We start from the raw sequence: 23,122 nt of genomic DNA, 5'->3' as shown, positions 1-23,122 counted from the left end.
CAGTCTTATCTATACTAAATCCTAATACTAGTCATTGAGATGTAAACTCGATCTAGAATTCTAGTTTCCCCATGATACCTGGCTATGATTCTCAATTAGAATCTTCGTATTTCTAGTTCTCATATTCAGCCATGCCTTCTTAATCTCATCAAGTTTGTCCTTCCAGAATGGAAAATCCAACTCCAGATATTGCTACTTAACCTAATAACATTATTTGCTCCATCTCGCTTAGAAGCCATAAAACTGCAAATAGTAATAGAAATGGAACACAGAATAGAAGCCCCAATCTTCTGAGGTCCTCTCAACTGACCAGTGATGGAGATCTAACTGCACCCCGTACTGTGCCCCCTCTCAGCATGAAGCAGCCAGGGCACTCGTTGCCCTCTTTCCTTAGCAGCAGCAAGGGTCTCTATATGTAAAGGGGGTGGATATGAGACAGGGACCATGGGCTTAGTCAGAACAGGGTGAGGGCCTCTGGAAAAAGCAAGGCAGGATATTTGCAGTCAGAGCAATGTAACTACGTGCTACGAATCCCCCCTACTAAAACTATGTTGAACATTTAGCTCTAGAATCATTCTTCAGTGAGATCAGTTAATGTTCCCCAGATAAAGAGTAGCACATGTCATTTGTAATCGTGTATAAGATTCATTTTAGTATACTAAAAAGCCCAGGCCTATGTGCTATCTTTCCTCCTTCAGATCTGATGAGGTAATTTTGCAAACTGAGCAACTAATTTAGCAGGCAGACCCTGCTATGCTGTAGACAGCATAGGAAAAGGCAGGAAGAATGCCATCTTAAAGATAGGATTCCATTTTAACCCCCAGGAAGTTTAAGAGGCAGGATTCTTTAGCAAATAGACAGTACCTCAGCCCACCTTGGGAGCTGAGCAGGCAGCCTTTTGATATGCTCCCAGACGAAGATGCCAGTATCCCAGAGAGAAATCAATATGGGAAATTCCTTATGTTAATTTTTAATATTCAGAGACCACTTAACAAATCATTCCCCAAGGCTTTAGAGAGAGTCTCCACCTTTTTGGATAAGCTCTAGCACAAGATCTCAAATCCCTTACTCTGTCAAGCTCAACCCTTCTTCAATATGTACATGATCCCCTCCCGTGCAGGCCCTCCCTACAAACCTCTCAACAAGATACTATTCTCCTTTTAAACTTACTCTCAGAACACATCTATCTGGTCTCACCCTCCAAAGTTCAGCTGTCTGCCGCTCAGGTCACATACCTGAGAGTTCAGCTCTCCCTGGGCTACAAGGCCATTACCACAGACAGGAAAAAACTTCTCCAAACCATGCCCAGTCCAAACAACAAAGACACTATCCCTAACTCCCAAATAGCAAAAACCATACACAGTAATCCTTTCCACGCCAACTGCAGTTAAACTCCAGGGTCTTCCCCATTGGTTACACAACTCCCACTGTAAGCCGTTTGTCTCACCTTATTCCCCTCCCACCACATCTCCCACAGGTCCCTACTCCTCCACCCTGATGGGACCTCTTACTCTCCACATTTCCTGGCACTCATCTCCACTTCCACTCATCACTGAAGAAGTTTCTGCCAGCACAAAGTCCTAAGACCTCCCTTACAACCGCCATGCGTCATGCTTCAGGATTGTTAACCCTGGTCTCAACACGTACTCTCACCAGACCTATCTTCCCAACACCAGCCCTTTTTTCTCTTTCAGACTGTCCAAAACATTGCACCATCAAGGATTCCCTTTGCCCTACAGGTTGCTTTTCTGCCTACACATATGACCCCAAAGAATGCTATAATTCAGTCACCCTATGTAAACATAGCAATCAGTTCAAATGCAAAAAATTTCTAACCAAACCTTTAACCAGCTTATATTACAGGACTACCAACTGCTCTCCAAAGATGATGATCCTTATTAAACCTGGAACACACCATCGCCACTTCAGACCGAGGGCTCATCTGAGGACCACCCCCCATCAATACAAAAATGAACTTAACTGCCCCTAATCAGCAGGAAGAAGTTACTGAAGACTGACCTTCACCTCTTCCCAAATCCTCTACCACTTATAAAACATAAAAGGGAGGAATGTAAGAATATAGTAATTTATCCTCCATTTACCCCATGGTCCCAAGCACATAAGCTTGTGAGAATTATGCCTGAACTTGTCTGGGCTTGCCCCACCTTATTCTAAACATCCTGACACTCCCCCAAGGCAACAGGCCAAGCAATACTCCACCACAATAAAAGGCACAACTCTCTACCACGCTGCTGCTCCCTCTCTCTCTCTTCTGGAGGCAGCCACTTTCTCTTTCAGGTAATACAATCTCTTGTGTGGGCCCGTGTCTCCTGAGTCGTTCAGGGTAAGGAGGGTCACGGTGAGATACCCTTTCAATATTGAAGAGAGCATAACATTCCTTTGACTTCATGGACTCATTCTCTTCACAGAAAAGTGAATATATTCAATAATTTAAGAGCTTTACTCTCTGGCTGACTGTCTATGTATTTATTATGATTTGTGAGTCAAAGAGCAGTGTCCTCATCCACAAATGTCTGCTCCTCTTTTTAGCTGGTGCCAAAAAGTAAACAACAAAATTAAGGATGATTATTAGCTGTAATTTTTCAAAGGAGAAAATTATCAGAAAGGTGAAACTTCTGTGGGATACCTGGAAGGTTAGCTTGACCCCTGCCTCCATTTTGTGTCCCCCATCTTGAATAACTATGTCCCTCCATTTTTGTTCTGTGTCCTCCATTTTGGGTAAGAAGTTTCCCGCTCAAGCCACGCCCAATTTCCAAAAGTATAAAAGCAAAAAGGGAACTTTGTTCAGGGTCTCAGACCGAGTCCTGTGTTTTGATGGGCCACTGAGACCCTAGTTTGAACTAGCAATAAAGACCTGTTTTGCTCTTACATCTCATGACTGAGGTTGGTGACTGCAGCTCCACACGGGGGACTCAAGGAAATGGGGCACAACATTTGGGGGCTCATCCGCGATCCCCGTGGGGAGCAGCAGCCTCCAACCACCGGGTAAGGGCTTTATTGAATTTGGAAATGACTAGTCACACCAGCCGCAGGCTGGCTGGAATAGAGGAGGCAGAAGTCCTTCTGCAGGACCTGCCTCCGTCTGGTTTAGGGCATGTTAAGATCGGGGCCGGCGGACACGCTGGGAGGCTGTTGCAGGCTCAGGACCATAGCGAATGGTTCATGGGTCTCTGGGGAAAGTCTTCTACAGAGGAAAGACTAACTGAAAATATTTGGAATATTTCTATCAGAGTCCTGGGAGAATTTGTTTTTTGGCTGGTTTTGTTAGTCTTATTGTTTTGATTTGTGTCATTATCTACTTTTGTTAGTCATATTTCTTTGTTTTGTGTTGTTGTTGTCTGGCCAGTTTTGACTTTTTCCCTCTATTACTCTTACCCCCACAGTCATCACCCAACTATGGGGCAAGGGCAATCTTTGCCACTGACCCTCATGACTGACCATTTTTCTGATTTCAGAACCGAGGCTCGTAATCTTAGTTTGGAAGTCTGGAAGAGCAAACTCATAACCTTTTGTTCCGCAGAATGGCCCGCCTTCGGTGTAGGATGGCCCCGAGAGGGATCTTTCGCCCTCTCTGTGATTGAGGCGGTTCGAGACAGTCTTGGACCCAGGGCCCGGAGGCCACCCTGATCAAATCCCCTACATACTCACCGGGCAGTCCCTTGTTAAAAATCCTCCTCACTGGCTAAAACCAGCGACTTTTACATTTGAGTGGACTGATAATGAGCAGAGGACACCAAAACAACTGACCTGGACTTGCCTGCCCCAGGGGTTCAAAAACTCCCCCACCATTTTCAACAAGGCCCTGGGAGAAGACCTCCAAGAATACCTGGACTAGACATGCAGAAGTGACTCTCCTCCAATATGTAGATGATCTCCTCCTAGCCACAGCAACACAAGAGGAGTGCGAGCAGGCTGTCGACCTCCTGAGAGAGCTTGGGTGCCTAGGGTATCGGGCGAGCGCCACGAAGGCCCAGATAGCCCAGCAAGAGGTAAGATACCTGGGCTACCATCTAAAAGGAGGGCAGAGATGGTTGACCCCTGAAATGACAGAGACTGTCCTGCAGATACCACAACCCAAATCCACGCGAGAGGTAAGAGAATTTCTCGGGTCAGTGGGATATTGCCGCCTGTGGATACCAGGGTTTGCTGAAATAGCGCAGCCCCTCTATGCTGCTAGCAAGGAGGCCCCAGGTTGGGGATGGACTGAGACTCACCAAAAGGCATTTGACAGGCTAAAGACGGCACTAGAGGCACCCGCTCTGGCACTGCCGGCCCTGGAGAAACCCTTTTCCTTGTATGTCAGTGAGGCCAAAGGAATAGCCAAGGGAGTTTTGGTGCAGCCTCTCAGTCCATGGAAATGCCCAGTTGCGTACCTGTCTCAGAAGTTGGACCCAGTGGCGGCCGGATGGCCCCCCTATCTCTGAGTTACAGCAGCCACCTCCGTATTAGTCAAGGGCGCCAACAAACTTATGTTTGGTCAGCCCCTCACAATCGTGCCCCATGTGGTGGAAAGACTGCTGCGCCAGCCACCAGGGCACTGGATGACAAATACCCGCTTCACCCACTACCAGGCTCTCTTATTAGACACCCCCCGCATGCAGTTCGTGCCTCCTACCATGCTGTACCCAGCAACAATGCTACCGCTCCCATCCAAAGAAGTTCCCCTCCATGACTGCCAAGAGATCCTAGTTGATACGATGACCATGAGACCAGATCTGAAGGACACCCCACTGAGCAATAGTGACCTTGTGTGGTTCACAGATGGGAGCAGCTTTGTCTGGGATGGTCACAGGTATGCGGGAGCCGCCGTAGAGGACAAAGAGGGAGGAATTGTCTGGTCAGAGACTCTGCCCCAAGGCACATCAGCCCAGCGAGCGGAGTTGATAGTGCTGGCAGAGGCACTAGAACAAGGAAAAGGAAAGCATCTGACAGTTTACACTGATAGCCGCTATGCCTTCGGGACCCTCCATGTGCACGGAGCCATATACAAGGAGCGGGGATGCCGCACGGCAGAAGAGGATCAAGAACCAAGATGATACCCTCTGCCAGCTGGCTGCTGTACATGAACCCCGGGTTGTGGCAGTGGTCCACATCCCAGGGCACCAAAAGGGAGACAGTGCAGAAGCCCTGGGCAACTGCAGGGCAGATGAGGCTGCCTGTCGGGCCGCGACATCTCAAGTCTTCGGGCTACAGTTGTACCAGATACTGCCGCCAGGTATGGGAACCCTTCCCCCCAGCCCTGAGTACTCCTCCTCAGACATGCAGTGGATCGAGAGACAGCCCGGGATAGAGAAGATGGACTCTGGATGGTACTGAGAACAAGGTGGATGGCTAATATTACCCGAGGCCTTAGGGAACCAGATACTAACTAATTTGCACTCCTCCACCAACCTGGGTGAGAAGAAGACTCGAGTGCTCTTAGAAAAAGCCAAGATCTGGATCCCGGGGGCCAAGGCCCACGTACAGGCTCTCTTGAGATCATGCACTGCATGCCAGGTAATGCAACTGGGCCGAGTTAAAGAGACACACACAGGACTTCACCTTCAGGCCCATGCACCAGGGCAACATTGGGAAGTAGACTTCACTGAGGTGAGACCTGGCCAATACGGGTACCAGTACCTGCTAGTGATGGTAGACACTTTTTCTGGGTGGGTAAAGGAATTCCCTACAAAGAGAGAAACGGCACTAGTAGTGGGTAAGAAATTGCTAGAAGAAATCATGCCTAGATATGGCCCGCCCGACCACAGGATCAGACAATGGACCAGAGTTCTCTGCAGAGGCTATACAGAGGGTAGCTGCCCACCTGGAGGTAAATTGGAAATTGCATTGTGAGTACAACCCCCAGAGTTCAGGACAAGTAGAGAGGATGAATCGGACCATAAAGGAGACCCTCACTAAACTGGCTCTAGAGACTGGCAGAGATTGGGTGACCCTCCTTCCCTTCGCCCTGTTCCAAGCTTGGAACACCCCTTATTGGTTAGAACTGACCCCTTTTGAAATCATGTTCGGGGCTCTCCCTCCTATCTTACTCTGCTCAGCCTCAACTCCTGAATCCCTGGGACCCCAAGGCCCTTTGGGAAGCCTTGGAGAGGCTGCAGGAAGTACACTGGGAGGTGTAACCCCTCTTATGAGCTGTTGGGGGGAGCCCCGGCCACCAGGAGGCACAACATGACCTCAAACCAGGAGAAGAAGTATGGGTAAAATATCACTGTTCCAAAACTTTGGAACCTAGACGGAAAGGGCCTTATGTTGTACTCCTTACTACCCCTACAGCCCTTAAGGTAGACGGCATTGGGCCGTGGATCCATTACTCACACGTACAGCGAGCCAACCCAGAGAAGGCACCTACACCTGCTGGAGAACAGTGGACAGTGAAAGCACACCCGCAGAACCCCCTTAAGCTGACGCTGCATTGCCACCCCACACCATGACACTCCAGCCACTGCCCTCCCGTCTCTCAGTCCTCCTCAACGCCACCAATGTCACCAACTAAATGCAGACCCATAGTGGGACAAGAATGCCCACTCAGGCACAAAAGAAAAAGGGGGGAATGTGGGACCCCTGGAAGGTTAGCTTGACCCCTGCCTCCATTTTGTGTTCCCCATCTTGAATAACTATGTGCCTCCATTTTGTGTCCCCCATCTTGAATAACTGTCCCTCCATTTTTGTTCTGTGTCCTCCATCTTGGGTAAGAAGTTTCCTGCTCAAGCCACACCCAATTTCCAAAAGTATAAAAGCAAAAAGGGAACTTTGTTCAGGGTCTCAGACCGAGTCCTGTGTTTTGATGGGCCACTGAGACCCTAGTTTGAACTAGCAATAAAGACCTGTTTTGCTCTTACATCTCACAACTGAGGCTGGTGACTGTGGCTCCACATGGGGGACTCAAGGAAACGGGGCACAACACTTCAATATCACCTGCTCCTCAAATTCGGGTCTGAGTTATTCCAAAGATAAGTATATTCTTTCCACCACACTGGACTGTGATTTGGCCTGTATTTACCCTTACTTTTATCCAAGATGAAGGTTGGCCAAGAAAAGCTAAGGACTTTTTCAGCTCCAGCATACCATATTATGTTAAAGACAGCATTCCTTCAAACAGCATTTCCTTCCTTGTTTTTATTTTTGGTTTTAGGAAGCTCCTGTCAACAGTGAAAGAGCAGGTGCATGTGTGGTGGTGATGAAGCTACCATAAAGCCACCTTTATCAAAGGGAAGGAAAGTGGATACTTTCAAGACATGGAGTAGGAAGAAGAGAAGAATGTTCTTTCCTTCAGTTAGTAATCAAACATGAAAATTCTTGTGTCATTTTAATACATAGTTTTTATTTATTTATATACATGCTCTCATTTCTGAACCCAGAACAAGTTTTCAAGCACAAATAACATACAGCTGTTAAAGTGTGTTAAGTGTATGAGTTGTCACACCTCATACTATAAATGGAAGTCCAATAGTCCAGGCTTAGCCTCATTACTTTAACATGTTAAAATGTTTAAGGGAAACTGATAGTAGTCAAGGTACAAAATGTTATAAAAGCATTGGTAATTTTTAAGTTAAGAGACAGAAGTCAAAAAACAATTTCTATTTTTAGAAAAAAGCATTATAATATCTGGAAAATAACTGATATAAAAGAGAACATCTAAAGCTGAAAATAGAAAGTCTCATTTTTAGTAAAATATCTTTCTCTTATTCAAACAATATCCCAAATAGCTAGATTCATAAGGAAGATTCACAAGGACAGCAACCCAGCGGGTGACTCTACTCTGTCTCGCCCCCACCTCAACACAAACAAGGACAGTAATTTACGAGGTGGCTCCCCTCCGCCTCGCCCCACTCCTCAACACAAACCAAAAAAACCACTCCCTTGGTTTCCAGCTCTGCGGAGCACTGATTCCCAAGGTTCGCTCTCTAAATGCCCTCCCCCTTGCCAGCTTGCATGCTGTGCACGTAGGAATGTTACAGATAAGGAAGCAGAAAGATGTATGTTGCTCCCTTTGCCTTTGTTCGGGGCTCAGACTTTTAGGAGATTACTCCCCTCTGAGCCCTCAGGTGTGAAATAAGGACTCAACACACCAATACCTCTGAGCACTGCTTGGTTTTTCCATTGGTGATCCAGCACAGGCTTTTATTCAGTATTTTACATAAAATTTAGTTCTCTGACCAAAGCGCGCTGGCCCTTTGTTGCCACCAGTTTAGGGCAACGGCGGGGCAGTGATGGAACAGGAGATCACAACAGAAAAGGTGAGCCCTGCCTGATCTTTTGGCAGTCTTCCGCCTGGTCACCCTAGGCCAAGCCCACTCCGCTGTTCACGCGGGACTTAAGGAGGCTTGGCAGGTGAGGACCTGGTTCTGACATCGAATCTGGTAAGGCCCCGGGGCACCTGACCCAGCCAGTCCCACCCATTCGGGTGCAAGAGGAGGCTGATCACCTCCCAGAGACTTATTAGAAGTCTCACAGGTAGACATGCCCAGGGGGGGAATATTTAAACTGGTCTGCCTGTGTGTGTGTGTGTGTGTGTGTGTGTGTGTGTGCAGGGCAGCTGAAGTCATTCAGTCTGCACTGAATCTGTGATTTCATGGCCTGCACTACGGAATCTGAGTGGGCCCTCATCTGCTTTCATAGTCAGCCATCACAGCATATTGGTGATTCAGCTTTGGCTGACGTGGCCTGGGACTTACACGGGTGTATTTGAGCCAAGGCTTGGCCAAAGTCTCCATAAGGAGTGCGAATGGATGGGCATCTGACTGGTCTCCTCTCTAGAGGAGGCACCCCTCCCTTGTCTGTTGTCACAGCACTGTCCATGGACACGTCATGGGGTTAGGGCATAGTAAACCCACAGTCCTTGACACTATGATCAAGAATTTCAGAAAGGGATTTTCAGAAAACAACAGAGTAAAATTAACTCCTGGCAGGTTGAAAACCCTGTGTGAATCTGTATTGCCAACCTTTAGTGTAGGGTGGCATCCAGAAGGAACCCTAGATGTCCCAACAATCTTCTGAGCCTGGCAGGTCATCCCTAGAGATCCAGTTCATCCTAATCAGTTCCCATACTTTAACTTCTGTTTAGAGGTTGCCCAGACCCTTCCCCCTTGGGTGCAATTCACTTGCAACAGGCAAGGACAGGGTAGGGTCTTAGTTGCCTCAACAAAGAAACCTGCAAAGAATCAACAGAAGCCTGAGCCTCTGCACATTTTTACTAGTGACCCAGAGGAACAGCTAATATTGGCCCCCCCACTTATTTGCCTCCAAGGCCATCAGCACCCAGCTCTCAGTCCCTGATACCCCGCCACCGTCAGCCTCCCTGCCAACTCCAGAACCAGTGAACCCCCCCCCCCCACCACCACTAGACCAGCAGCCAGACTGCACCCTCAGCTGGGAGCAGGTGCCCTTCAGATGCCAGTGCAAGACATGTGGGGGCCTGAAAGACATAATAAGTATGGGGCCGTCCAGCCCAGACAGTCCATGTTTTACTATCAACCCTTCTCCACAAATGAAACCCCATCAGAAAAGCCACAAGCCCTGGTTGATTTTATGTAATCCCTCTTCCAAATCCATCAGCCAACCTAAAGGAAAACTGTCAACAGCATCGCCACACCCTGTTCACAATGGAAGAGAGGAGGCAGCTGGGGTCCATAGGCTGACATCGCTGTCCCCAAGGAGCATCCCAAGAGGGACTTCACTACCCTTGAGGGACAGCACCAGATCCACCAATATCAGGATGCCTTCCTCCAGGGGATCAAAGCTGGGTCCAACAAGCCTATGAACACAATTAAAGTTTCTTCAGTCACTCAACAACTAGAAGAGTTTCCTGGAGACTACTATGAGAGATTGTGCGAAACTTACCACATCTACACCCCTTTCAACTCTGAGTCACCAGGGAGCCAGCAGCTAGTAAACACCACATCCGTAGCTAGTCCAAGCTACCCCAGACATCAGATGAAAGCTCCAAAAGCTTGAGGGCTTTACTGGGATGACTGAAATTGCCAACAAAATATATCTAAACAGAGAAGTTCATGCCAACAGAGAGGGTAAAAGACAAATAAGGAAAAAGGCAAGTCTCCTGGAAGCTTCCCTGAAAGAGAGAGATGGGCAGAAGGCAGGGAGAAGCCAGCCACCTAGAGGGGGGAAGTCCAGGAACCCCTAGACAGGGTTCAGTGTGCTTTGTGAAGAGAAGGGGCATTGGGAGAATGAATGCCCCAAACGAGGCAAATCCCTGAGGCCCAGTGGCTTCCGGGAGGAGCCCCATGGGGAAAGGCTCATTAGCCTGGCAGGAGCAGACTCAGATTGGCAAGGACCAGGCTCTCTTGCACTCAGCCCCGATGAGCCCACAGTCAAAATGAAAGTGGGGGGCCAAAACATGACTTTTATAGTTGACAAAGCAGCAGAACACTCTGTGGTCACTCTCCCTGTTGTCCTCTTCAGTGAAAAAGACTGCAACTATTCTCGGAGGCACAAAGACAGCGGCAGTATCCCCTCTCACAAGAGGCGAGAGCAGGCATCCAGGAACACCTGATCATACTCAGAGAGGCAGGCATTCTAATCGAGTGTCAGTCGCCCTGGAACATCCCACTTCTACTAGTCAAAAGGTCAGGAGGAGAGTACCAGCCTGTTCAAGACCTGAGAGTCATTAATAGAGTGACTGTTGCTTTACACATGGTGGTTCCAAACCTGTACACCCTCCTCAGCCAGATCCCAGAGCCTGCCAAATAGTTCACTTGCCCAGATTTAAAAATGCCTTTCTCCACCTCTGGCTGGCCCTGCAAAGCCAGCTCTTATTTGCCTTTGAATGGACTGACCTGGATAAGAGGGCAGATGCAGTTAACATGGGCTTGTCTTCCACAAGAGTTCAAGAACTCACTCACTCTCTTTGGAGCGGCATTGGCTGCAGTCCTTGCCAGCTTTCCGAGAGATCCCACATGCTGAGCCCTCCCTGTGGTAGGTAGATGACCTCCTCTTTGACAGTGACACCCAGGAAAATTGTGCAAAAGGCACAAAGGCCCTCCTGCAACTTCAGTCAGACTCAGGATACTGAGCCTCACAAAAGACACAAATCTGCCAAGAGCAAGTCCGGTACTTAGGCTTCCTCCTCACCCAGGGAGAAAGGGCACTAACGCCAGAGAAGAAAAATGTCATTTAACTCCTTTCCCCAGCCCAGGATGAGGGGGGGGCATGCGACCATTCCTAAGGGCCGCTGGTTTCTGCAAAAATCTGGATTCCTGGATTCTCAGCAATGGCAAGGTCCCTCTGCAACCTCCTGGGGTGCGGGAGAGGCCAGACTGAAAGCCCTGCTTAGACAAAAGAAGCAAGAACCACCTTCCTGGAAATTAAAACTGCTTCAGAGCAGGCACCAGCCCTAGGCCTGCCAGATATAAAAAGGCCCTTCAATCTCTTCAGACATAATAAAGGTAGCAATTCTGCACTGCAAAGAACATTAAAAGGAAAACAACCCTATAGCACAGGGGAATTGAAAGGCAGATGAAGCTGCCAAAGCAGCAGCCAGTAAGGAGGCAGGGGGAGCTCCTTCCCTCACTATGGCCCTGACACCCCCGGTAGAGGCCCCTCCACCCAGGTACACTGAAAAGGAGAAAGACTGGGCCATAACTGAAGGAGCCAGTTTAACTGAAAACGGATGGTGGATGTTGCCAGACAGATGTATCTTTGTCCCACCTGCAACCAGGAAGCAACTAGTCAGCAAATAGCATGAGCTCACCCACCTGGGAAAACTTCCCTGGAGGCCCTCCTCAAAAAGCAATACTACATCAGCCAGTCACCAGCACTCTGCCAAGCAGTGAGTAGACAGTGTGAAACTTGTTGCAGAAATAATGCTTGATCTGTGCCATGACTCCCACCTGGTGTCCAAAGAATGGGAGTTGCCCCCTTTGAAGACCTTGAGATAGACTTCACGGATGTCCAGCCAAGCAGGGGACTCAGATACCTCCTAGTAATAGTGTGTACATAACTCTGGCTAGGTTGAAGCCTCCCCAACCAGAAGAGAATGAAGCTGGGAGGTAGCCAAAGTCCTCCTGAGAGAAATTGTGCCCTGGTTTGGCCTACTGTCCACAATCCAGTGACAATGGGCCTGCCTTTATAGCAGATGTAGTGCAAACGTTAACTGAATCCCTCAATATTACCTGGAAACTTCACACTGCGTAAAGGTGACAGAGTTCAGGGAAAGTAGAGTGAATGAATTGCACCCTCAAAAGAACCCTAGCTAAATTTTGCTAAGAAACTGGCCTCCCATGGCCAGATTCACTGCCCCTGGCTCTCCTGCATACTCACCGCACACTTGGAACTCAAGGTTTATTTTTCCCTTTTGAATTAGTATATCAGTAATTACCCCCATGTCTAGGAAGGCTCCCAGGGAACCTACACCAAATAAGACATAAGGGAGCAAGAGAACAGCTCCAAGCCTTGGTAGCCACCCTAAATAAACTATAACAATACACCATAGAGTCCCGATCTCTCTAGGAACCCCAGTACATTCCTTCCAGGCTGGGGACTCAGTCTGAGTTAAAGATTAGAAAAAAGACCCCCTCAAACCTCAGTAGACTGGCCCCCACATTGTTGTTCTAACTACTCCTACTGCCCTCAAGGTTGCAAGCATTACTCTGGGGGTCTCTCATTCCAGAGTAAAAAGGGCCCACCATCCTGACGAGGAAGCACATCAGTTGGAGGCCCAACCAGACCTCCAGATCCTCTCCACCTCCGCATCTGACGATTGCCCTCTGACTGATGGACACCTGCGTGCCATGGATCATGGCTCTCATCAGAGTGCTGTCTTTTATTCTGGGCATTGGACTCTCTGCTGTTGCACCCCTGCACTGGACTATTCCTCAAAAAAGTTGCCCTTTCTATTATCTATTGGGTAATTGTTAAATTGTTTTACTGTGCTTACCTGTCTCTCCTAGCTGGAATCAAATCTCAGCCTGCATTTCCAAAGTACTTTACTCTGTAATGTTTAATTGTACAAAGTTATAAAGTGCATAGTGGGACTATAGGGAGCTACCTCTGTTTCCCCGGTGAGATTTCCTAGGCGGAACAGGCTGCCCCTTTACTGATCCCTGCTCTGGTCGGGCTCAGTAGAGCCGGATCAGCTGCAGTAGGCACAGCAGCTCTAGTAAAAAGAGACTTAGGGCTTGTTGCCCTAACAGAGGAAGCTGATCAAGATATGGAGCAGCGTGAAACCACCATGATTCAGCTGCAAGATCAAACTGATTCCCTGGCTGAAGTGGTGTTGCAAAATCGTAGAAGACTGGACCTCCTGTTCATGTCACAGGGAGGCTTATGTACAGCCCTTCAAGAAGACTGTTGTTTTTATGCAAATAAGTGTGGCATAGTTAGGAGCTATCTAGCCAAAGTAAAAGAAAACATCCAGTGTAGGAATAAAATGTTAGAAAATAAAGTCTTAGTTCCAGGGATGGTTTGAATAGAATCCGTGGCTAACATCTCTTCTAACTGGCCTTGCTGGGCCAGCGATTCCGCTGTTCCTTAAACTATTAATAGGACCCTGTATATTTAAGTGGCTCATTAATTTTATTGAAGAACGTGTTTCCTCCATCGAACGACCCCTGCACCTCCCTGTGCCCTAAGACTGCCGGCTATTCCCGCCACCCTCAGTCCGTAAGATTGGGGGACTCACCTTTACAGTTGTCTATGTGGATGTCTCAGGCTCCAGGCCACCACAGTGCCTTCTCAGATAGCAGTCCAGTGGAAGTTCTGCTCGTCCCACCTGCGCCATCGCCAAGAAGGCCCAATCCGCGCCGCCCATGCAGAGAGAGTCGCCGGTACTTGGTAGGGGGACCTCATTTCCTAGAAGCCCCTGTGAAGGCTGGGGGTGTGCCCAAAGCTGCGCCCAAGGCACGGCGGGGGCATGGCATGGCCACTGCAGGTGACATCGGAACCCCAAAATGCTGGAGCCTTCACGCACCATCCATAATCAGGCATAAACAATACCTGTAATTTCTCCACTCAGACATAGCTATACTTAAGCTTGTATCATTTCACATATTTGTCTTCCTAAGCCAATTTTAACATAATATATATGTTGAACATTAAGTGTTCTTCCCGCAATGTTTTTAGACTTTACATATCATTGATGTAATTAATGTTTTCTCTTGTTACCGTTGGGTTCTTTCAAATTCTTGGCATTACAGCCACTGTCACTTGTGTTTGGCAGAGACTCAAAGGCATTCAGGAGACCGGGAGTGGAAAAGAGCCATCTCTAGTCATACTCTGATTGGAGGTTATTGGCATAGAGAAACCGGAGGTGGGCTTAACTAGGAGCAGTGCATTTTATGTGACTGATTTGGGGATTGGTATGGCTTTCTCTGGTTGGTCCTGAACTGGAAGCAGAGGCAAAAAAAAAAAAAGGGAAGCAGGCAGTCACCGACCAAGTCCTGGGTGTTGTGATCTGATTGCTGCCAAGGTTGTAGCTTGGATTCCTTCCTGAAAACCAGTTGGTTGCTGCGGAGTTTGTGGGTCAGAGTTCTATTGTCACATGTCATGTATGAGCTGGAATCGTCTGTACAGTCGGTCTCTCAAGTTTAATGGTTTCAAACAACAGCTATCATTGATTATCTTCCATGGTTTCTCTGGGTCAGGAATTCAGAAACAGACTGGCTGTACAGCTCTGGCTCAGGTTTTTCATGAGAGCTGAATCTGAAACAGTGTGGAGTTCCAGAAGCAACTGGGAGCTGGCTGGACATCTCTCTTATTTCATGTAACATCAGAGTTTCCCCATGTGGTCTTTCCATGGGGCTAGTCTGGTCTTCTTAACCAGCATGGTAGCCTCAGACATCTTACATTATAGCTCGAGGTTCTAATACAAGAGTTGCAAGAAACACCAGATGGAAGCTGGCTTCTCGGCCAAAGCATGTCACATGACCAAACCCAAAATCAAGGGAAGAAAAACTATTTCAAACACACATGCTTCTGGCAAGAGTGTTGTGGCTGCTTATTTTTTCCGAATAGTCACAAGATCTCCCCATCTCACACATGTTCTTTCAATATGGCTTTGAGGGGGAGAGAAAGCCAATTGTGTCTCCTCTTGAATCTTGTTGAGCCTGTAGTTGGAAATAAAAGCATGTGAATTCTAAGGCTGGGTCATAAAGAACAATGTAGGCAGGTACCAGCTCCAGAGTCCCTAACGCAGTGTATCTGTTCTGCCGCCGGCTGTTGAGGGTTCAGCCTGGGGGACCTGAATCAGACCCCACACTCTGGCACTTGGGCCATGGCTGCAGCAGGGAGACCCGCCAGGGCAAACCTAGTGACAGGTTTTAGAAGCCACTACTCTGCTCAGAGTCAGGTCTCACCTGGCTCTATATTGTTCTCTGTGTATGTTGGGAGAATACATTTTGGAGCATCTAACTGAGCATCTGGGTGAAATCTGGCTTTCATTCATGAATGACTTCTTCTTGACAGAAGTATTTCAAAAGAAAAATCTTTACAATGGTCTCTGAGGCACTTAGTTCTGTTCCCACCACTGCTTCCTGTTTTGTCCTATTACAAGTAGAGAATGACTGTGGTTCTAATTCTGAGCCTGGAAAAGGTGAAGATTTGAATATTGGAAATACTTTGGGAAGCAAATCAACTACAAATGATAAAACAAGAGAAAAGAAGGAACAGCAAGAGAGTGAAGCATATGAGCCCAGGAATTGTGCTTCTAAGAAAATTCTTCAGCAATTCTCTCATGCCGTGTGTAATGCTCAACATGAGCTTTCATTGTTAAACCCAGCACTGAAGAATTCAGAAGAAAACTGGCAAGAGTGGAGACAAGGATGGCATCCTAAATGCTGCAAGCAGAGCTTGAGAAGGCATCTAAATTATAGTTAGAATACGGGAGGGCACAAAAAAGGAGTAAGGAATGCTGAAAATGCTTCAATCCAATGACAGGGTATAAATGAAAAAGATAAGAGTTAATTGTATCTTAATAAAACTGGAAAAAATAAATGAAAAGTTTTTTAAAAGATAAAAGAATTGTCAGGGTAAAAGACAAACCTCTTACAGTATCATTAAAAGATTTTAAGTCTGAAGATCTGTCTTTGTTGGGTTGCTTTAACAAAATACCACAGCATTTGTTATAAATTATAGATATATTAAATTATACGTTATATTTTATAATATAAATTTATCATAAATTTAGTAGAAAATAAATACAAATTATAAGTATTATAAATTGCTATTTATAAAGAGAAATTTATTGCTCATAGTTCTCAAGGCTGGAAATCTGAGACTGGGGTGCCAGCATGATTAGAAGAGGGTTTTCCTCCAGGTCACAGACTTCTCATTGTATCTTCAAGAAGAGCATTCATAAATTATAACAAGAGAAAATATTATTGGGTACAATGGAACAGATCATTGGGCAGCTCATGAACACAGCCAGGAAGTGGTCCAGAGATATGGAAGAGTTGAAAGACTGATGAAGATGGAACATGGAAGGAAAGAGGCTATAACCTAGAAGATACCAGTATGACTTCATTGTTCCTGAACCCTTCTGTCTATAAAATCTATTCCCTGGTATAGTTGTTCTAGCTCCTTTCTACAGGCTAGATTGGATGTCCCTGATTCACAACTCATTGAATAAAGCCAATGTTTTTTACCCAGTTGTGTTTCTTAACACAGCAGCAGTCTCTAGCTGCCTGGTACCAGGCCCTAGGATGTTTCAGGGCAAGGTAACTATTGTCTTGGGATGTCTGTATATGAAAGGCATGGTTTGGTTGGTTTGTATATGAAAAGTATGCTTCTGGCCAAGACTTTGCTATCACTAAGTCTTGACCAGCCCTGGGAGGGAGGTCTGTAATACCTCCAAATGCCAGAGGACCAAGAACACAGAAAATAAGAAAGTACAGGTAATCTAATTGGCTTTGTGATGAATGGATGGCAAACTGACTAACAGAATCTAAGAAAACATATGTACAATAAAATAGCACCAATAAAAAAGAATTATCAATATGTGCAACAACTTGGATAGAACTGAAGGGCACTATGCTTAATGAAAAAATAAGCCATATCAAAAGGCACATTTTGTGTGATTCTATTTACAGAACATCTTCAAATTGACAAAACTATACAGACAAAACAGATTAGTAGTTGTCAGGGGACAGGAACATGGGTGGAGTTGGATGGGTGTGACTATTAGGAATTTAAATTCTATGGGGAAAGAAATACTTTAAATTCTTTGATACTGCAGAAAAATCGAGGCTGGGACTCAGCTAAGAATTTGATTGAAATTCTGACTGTATTATAAAGCATATTTTTGATTTGGCCTGAAGCATATAATTTTGCTCTGGAAGCCTCACTTTCCTTATCAGTAAAAAGAGAATTAAAAGCTCTTCTGTTTTAGGATTAAAGATGGTGGCATGAGAGATGAGACAGAGGCTTCTTCCTAAAACAACATGTAATACAAAAATATAATTAATACGACTAATCCTGAAAGATCAAAAGGAAAGAAGGCTGCACCAGACTGCATACACCTGGAGAAAAGAATAAACCTCATGGAACAGGATAACATACCAAAGCCATGGCCTGGCTGGACGCAAGCCCTTCCCCCACCCCAGTTAACCAGCAGGAGGAAGAGAAAAGGAGAAATGGAACAGGCAGAGAGTGGAGTCCTGGGACTGCTGAAAACCTAAATCTGGAGATCTGCTCTGGGAGCACAAACCTACATTTCATGGTGCCTTTCATGGTACTCTCATGATTAAGTGGTTGGAAAGCTACAAAAGGCAGAATTCCTGGAGAGACTGAGATTCCAGCCACTTGTGGAAAGCAGGGATCCATACCTGGTTGCTCTGGGACAAAAGAAATTCGGGCAGTCTGAGAGACTTCCTAACAGCAAGAGGGCTGCAAAAGGGGCAAAGATTGCAAACAGCTTACTGCTCAGGAGAAAGGACAGGTAGACAAAATTGTCCAGGTGCACTCTGCCCAGCAGGTTGGGAACTTTCTGGATCTTCAGGTGCTCCAGCTCCCTGGCTGGCTACACAGCTTGAAGGACCCCCTCCGTAATACACACCTACTGCACCTTTCTCCCAGCCAGCCCCACCTGGCTTGCAAACCGGCAAACCCTACCCTGGTGTTAGGCCAGCCAGAGTGAAGCCCCATCTACAGCAATTCCAAACACAAAACATAGAGGCTTATACCTGTATGCTCAGTCCACTGGTTGTGTCAGTGGAGGCAGGCATAGAAGACAGGAAGCAGGAAACCGCTCTTTCCTCCCCCTAGGCACCAGTACCACTCCCCTTCAATGCCTGACATTGCTACATGGGCTGAGCAGCTCCAGAGAGTTGAACTACTGGGCACTAGAGGGTGCCATATACAAATATAAAACACCAAAGAAATCTGCTTCAAAGTAAAATTATGAATACAACACTTGAGAAAGATTCAAATGAAATGGACCTCATGAATCTTCCTGAAAGGGAGTTCAAAATAAAAATCATTAACATGCTCATGGAGGTACAGAAAAATATTCAAGAACTCAGGAAAGAATTCTCATTGGATATGCAACCATTGAAGAGCACAAAGGAGGGTATTAAAAGCAAATTAGATATGGTGGAGATGATAAATGAAACAGAAATTATAGAAGAGGAATACAAATAAGCTGAGGAACAGAGAGAAAAAAGGATCTCTAAGAATGAACGAATATTGACAGAACTGTGTGACTAATCCAAACGGAATAATATTTGCATTACAGAGGTACCAGAAGAAGAGAGAGAAAAAGGGATAGAAAGTGTCTTTGAGGAGATAATTGCTGAAAACTTCCTCAATCTGGGAAAGGAGATAGTCCCTCAGGCCATCAAGGTGCACAGATCTCCCAACACTAGGGATCCAAGGAAGACAACACTAAGACACATAGAAATTAAAATAGCAAAGATCAAGGATAAGGACAGACTATTAAAAGCAGTCAGAGAGAGAAATAAGATCACATACAAAGGAAAGTCCATCAGGCTATCATCAGACTTCTCAGCAGAAACATTACAGGACAGAAGGGAGTGAGTGGCAAAATGCATTTAATACAATGAAGCAGAAGGGCCTCAAACCAAGAATACTTTATCTGGCAGGATTATCACTTAAATTTGAAGGCAGGATTAAACAATTTCCAGATAAGCAAAAGCTGAGAGAATTTACCACCCACAAACGGTCTCTACAGTGGATTTTGGAGGGACTGCTATAGATGGAAGGGTTTCTAAGGTGTAATAGCTGTTACTAGAGGTAATAAAACCACTGTAAAGAAAGTAGAACAGTTAATTTCTAAGCAAATGCAAAATTAAATCAACTATCCCCAAAGTCAATCGAGGGATAGACAAAGAGTACAGAATATGATACGTAACATATAAAGAATGGAGGAGGAAGAAAAAGGAGGAGAAAAAAAGAAAGTTTAGATTGTGTTTGTAATAGCATTATTAAGTGAGTTAAGTTACACACTTATATAGTAAGAAGGTTAACCTTGAACCTTTGATAACCATGAATCTAAACCCTGCAATGGCAATGAGTACCTACATATTGATAATCACCCTAAATGTAACTGGACTGAATTCACCAAAAGACATAGAGTCACTCAATGGATAAAAAAACAAGACCCCTCTGAAACACAGAGAAGACAAGTAGTGAGTCTACAGCTGATGGACAGTGACTGTAATGTGGTTTGTGGGGGTGACTTGGTGATGGGGGGAGTCTAGTAAACATAATGTTCCTCATGTAATTGTAGATTAATGATACCAAAATAAAAAAAACAAGACCCATATTTATGCTGCCTACAAGAGACTCACTTTAAACCAAAAGACATACACAGACTAAAAGTGAAGGGATGGAAAAAGATATTTCATGCAATAGGGAGATAAAAACAGAAGTGGCAGTACTTGTATCAGACAAAAGACTTCAAAAAAAAGAAAGTCACAAGAGACAAAAGACATTACATAATGATTAAAGGGTCATCCATCAAGAAGATATGACCATTATAAATATCTATGCACCCAACAGAGGAGCATCTACACATGTGAAACAAATACTAACAGAATTAAAGGAGGAAATAGAATTCAATGCATTCATTCTAGGAGACTTCAACACTCCACTCACTCCAAAGGACAGATTAACCAGACAGAAAATAAGTAAGGAGACAGAGGCCCTGAACAACACATTAGAACAGATGGACCTAACAGACATCTACAGAACTCTCCACCCAAAGCAGCATAATACACATTCTTCTCAAGTACACATGGAACATTTTCAAGAATAGATCATACACTAGGCCACAAAAAGAGCCCTGGTAAATTCAAAAGCTTGAACTTTTACCAACCAGTTTCTCAGACCACAAAGGTATGAAACTAGAAATAAATTACGCAAAGAAAATTAATACTCCCACAAATACATGGAGGCTTTACACATGCTCCTAAATTACCAATGGATCAATGACCCAATAAAAACAGAGTTCAAGCAATATAATGACAACAATAATACAGCAAAATCTGTGGGATACTGCAAAGGCCACACTAAGAGGAAAGTATATTGCAATGCAGGCCTACCTCAGGAAAGAAGAACAATCCCATATGAATACTCTGAACTCAGAAGGATTGAAATTGTACTAATCAGCTTTTTAGACCACAAAGGCATGCAAATAGAAATAAACTATGCAAGTAAACTAAGACCCATAAACACATGGAGGTTTAATTAACAACATTCTCCTTAATAATCAATGGATCAATATCCAAATAAAAAAAGAGATCAAACAATACGTGGAGACAAATGACAACAGTAAATCAACACCACAGTGAATGCCGTACTAAGAGAGGGAAGTATATTGCAATACAGGCTTACCTCAAGAAAGAAGAAGAATCCCAAATGAAGTCTAAACACACAATCAATGAACCTGGAAAAAGAAAAACACAGGAGTCCCAAAGTCAGTAGAAGGTTGGACATAATAAAGATCAGAGTAGAAATAAATAAAATCTAGAAGGATAAAACAATAGAAAGAATCAATGAAAGCAGGAGATGGTTCTTCAAGCTCACTGACCATGGACTTGATGGTTTTTTTAATATGACACCAAGAGCGAAAGAAGACAACAAAAGTAAAAAGAAAAAGCAGGATTATATCAAACTAAAAGGGTTCTGTTCAGCAAAGGAAGCAAACAACAAAATGAAAAGACAATCTACAGATTGAGAGAAAATATTTTCAAAACACATATCTGATAAGGAATTAATATCTAAAATACAGGAAGGATTAATACAATTCAGTAGGGGAGAAAAACCCACCAAACAACCCAATTACTAAATGGGCAGGGATGTAAATGGATATTTTTCCAAAGAACACATACAAATTGCCAATGGGCACATGAAAAGGTCCTCCATATCACTAATCATCAAGGAAATGCAAATCAAAACCACAATGAGATATCCCCTCATACCTGTTAGAATGTCTATTATCAGAAAGGCAAGTAATACCGAGTGTTGGCGAGGATGTGTGGAGAAAAGGGCCCTTTTGGTGTACTGCTGAAGGTGAATTGGTTCTGCTACTACCTAAAACAGTATGGAACTTCAATAAAAAATTAAAAAATGGAACTAACACATGATCCAGCAATTCCAGTTCTGAGTATTTATCCAAACAAGGTGAAATCACAATCTTAAAATACCTGCTCTGTTCACAGCAGCATTGCTTACAATAGCTAGGACATAGAAACAATCCACTGATGGATGAATGGACAAAGAAAATGTTGTATGTATATGCACAATGTGATATTATTCAGTTACCAATAAATGGAAATTCTACCATTTGTAACAACATGGATGTACTCTAAATGAAATAAGTCAAATACTATACGATATCACTTACATTTGGAATCTAAAACAAAAGAGAACAAAAAGGAGATAATTCATACATATAGAGAACAGATTGGTGAATACCAGACAAGGTGGGGTTGAGGGGTAAGGGGTAGGCACAATGGGTGAAGGTCAAAAGTTACAAACTTGCAGTTACCAGACGCATAAGTCCTGGGATGTAATATATAGAATGGTGAATATACTTAACAATGTTGCATTTGTATATTTAAATGTTGAGAGAGTAGATATTAAAAGTTCTTATCCCAAGAAGGAAAGAATCCTAACTATATATAGTCATGGATGTTAACTAAACTTACTGCTGTAATCATTTCACAATGAAAACACATACATCAAATCATTACGTAGTAAACCTAAAACTAACACAATGCTGTATGTCAATATATCTCAATTATAAAACTATTAATTTTAGAATAATCTAGCAGCACTTAAAAACTTACAATTGCAGGCACGCCATCTGGGTGGTGGGCACGGGCAGGGCCGAGGGCGCCCCAGGGCGGAGCCAGGCTGCTGCTGAGACAGAGACCGTGGGTGTAGTCAGAGTAGGGTGGGGGCCTCTGGAAAAAGACCCCTACTAAAACTCCATATTAAACAATTAAACAAAGACAGAGTCACATTAATTCTCTAAAGTAAAATATTAAACTAGAAATATAAGCATTCTTCAGTGAAGATTAGTTAAAACAAAAGCCAGGAATAACCTGGCCTGGAATGTTTGAACATCCCCCAGATAAGAAAATACCTCAGCATACCCCATGTCTTGTTTGTGTCAATTAAATGAGACTATTGTAAAATTTACTTTAGCCTGCTAAAAGGCCCAGTTTATCTTTAACTTTACCGAGATGCTGCTTTTCCTTCTCCAGCCCTAATCAAGTCAGTAACTCAGCTCACCTTGAAAGAAAAACAAGCAGCCTTGACTGATACACTCCCAAACCAAGAAACTGCTACTCTGAGAAAGGATCAAAACAGTAAATTTCTTAACTCCACAAAATAGTCTGGAAGACTGATAAAAAACTTAGTGTCTCTTTAAAAATAAACACTTAGAGACCATCTAGTGGATCCACTTCCCTAACTCTTGGTCTCTCAACTGCCTATAAACCCCCTAGACAACGCACCACCACGGACTCTCTTGTCCCCTCGTGGCATAAGCCGGGAGTTCTGTTCTTTCACTCTCTCTCTAAATAAAAGCCTGTACCTTGCTCTCCTACCTTGACTGTTTGTGAAGCTCATTCTTCAGATTAGTGAACAAGAACCCCGGGATCACTGTGAGAGGCGGGCGCGCCGG

At 44.8% G+C, this 23,122-nt stretch overlaps 1 long non-coding RNA gene and 1 pseudogene across 1 annotated transcript; one reads left to right on the top strand and one right to left on the bottom strand.

The window, feature by feature from the left end:
* Positions 1 to 13,415: 13,415 nt before the first annotated feature.
* LOC130680126 (uncharacterized) lies at positions 13,416 to 22,506 on the bottom strand. The gene is made up of 3 exons (XR_008993151.1): positions 22,281 to 22,506; positions 20,824 to 20,875; positions 13,416 to 15,080 (listed from the first exon to the last, which is right to left on the bottom strand). It is a non-coding gene; the product is annotated as an uncharacterized LOC130680126 (long non-coding RNA).
* On the top strand, positions 15,351 to 16,349 carry LOC118922971 (G kinase-anchoring protein 1-like; annotated as a pseudogene).
* Positions 22,507 to 23,122: the final 616 nt, after the last annotated feature.

The sequence above is a fragment of the Manis pentadactyla genome, chromosome 12 (genome assembly GCF_030020395.1).
Source record: "Manis pentadactyla isolate mManPen7 chromosome 12, mManPen7.hap1, whole genome shotgun sequence".
Taxonomy (NCBI): domain Eukaryota; kingdom Metazoa; phylum Chordata; class Mammalia; order Pholidota; family Manidae; genus Manis; species Manis pentadactyla.
The sequence above is the reverse complement of the archived record's forward strand: the minus strand, read 5'-3'. Positions and strand labels throughout refer to the sequence as shown.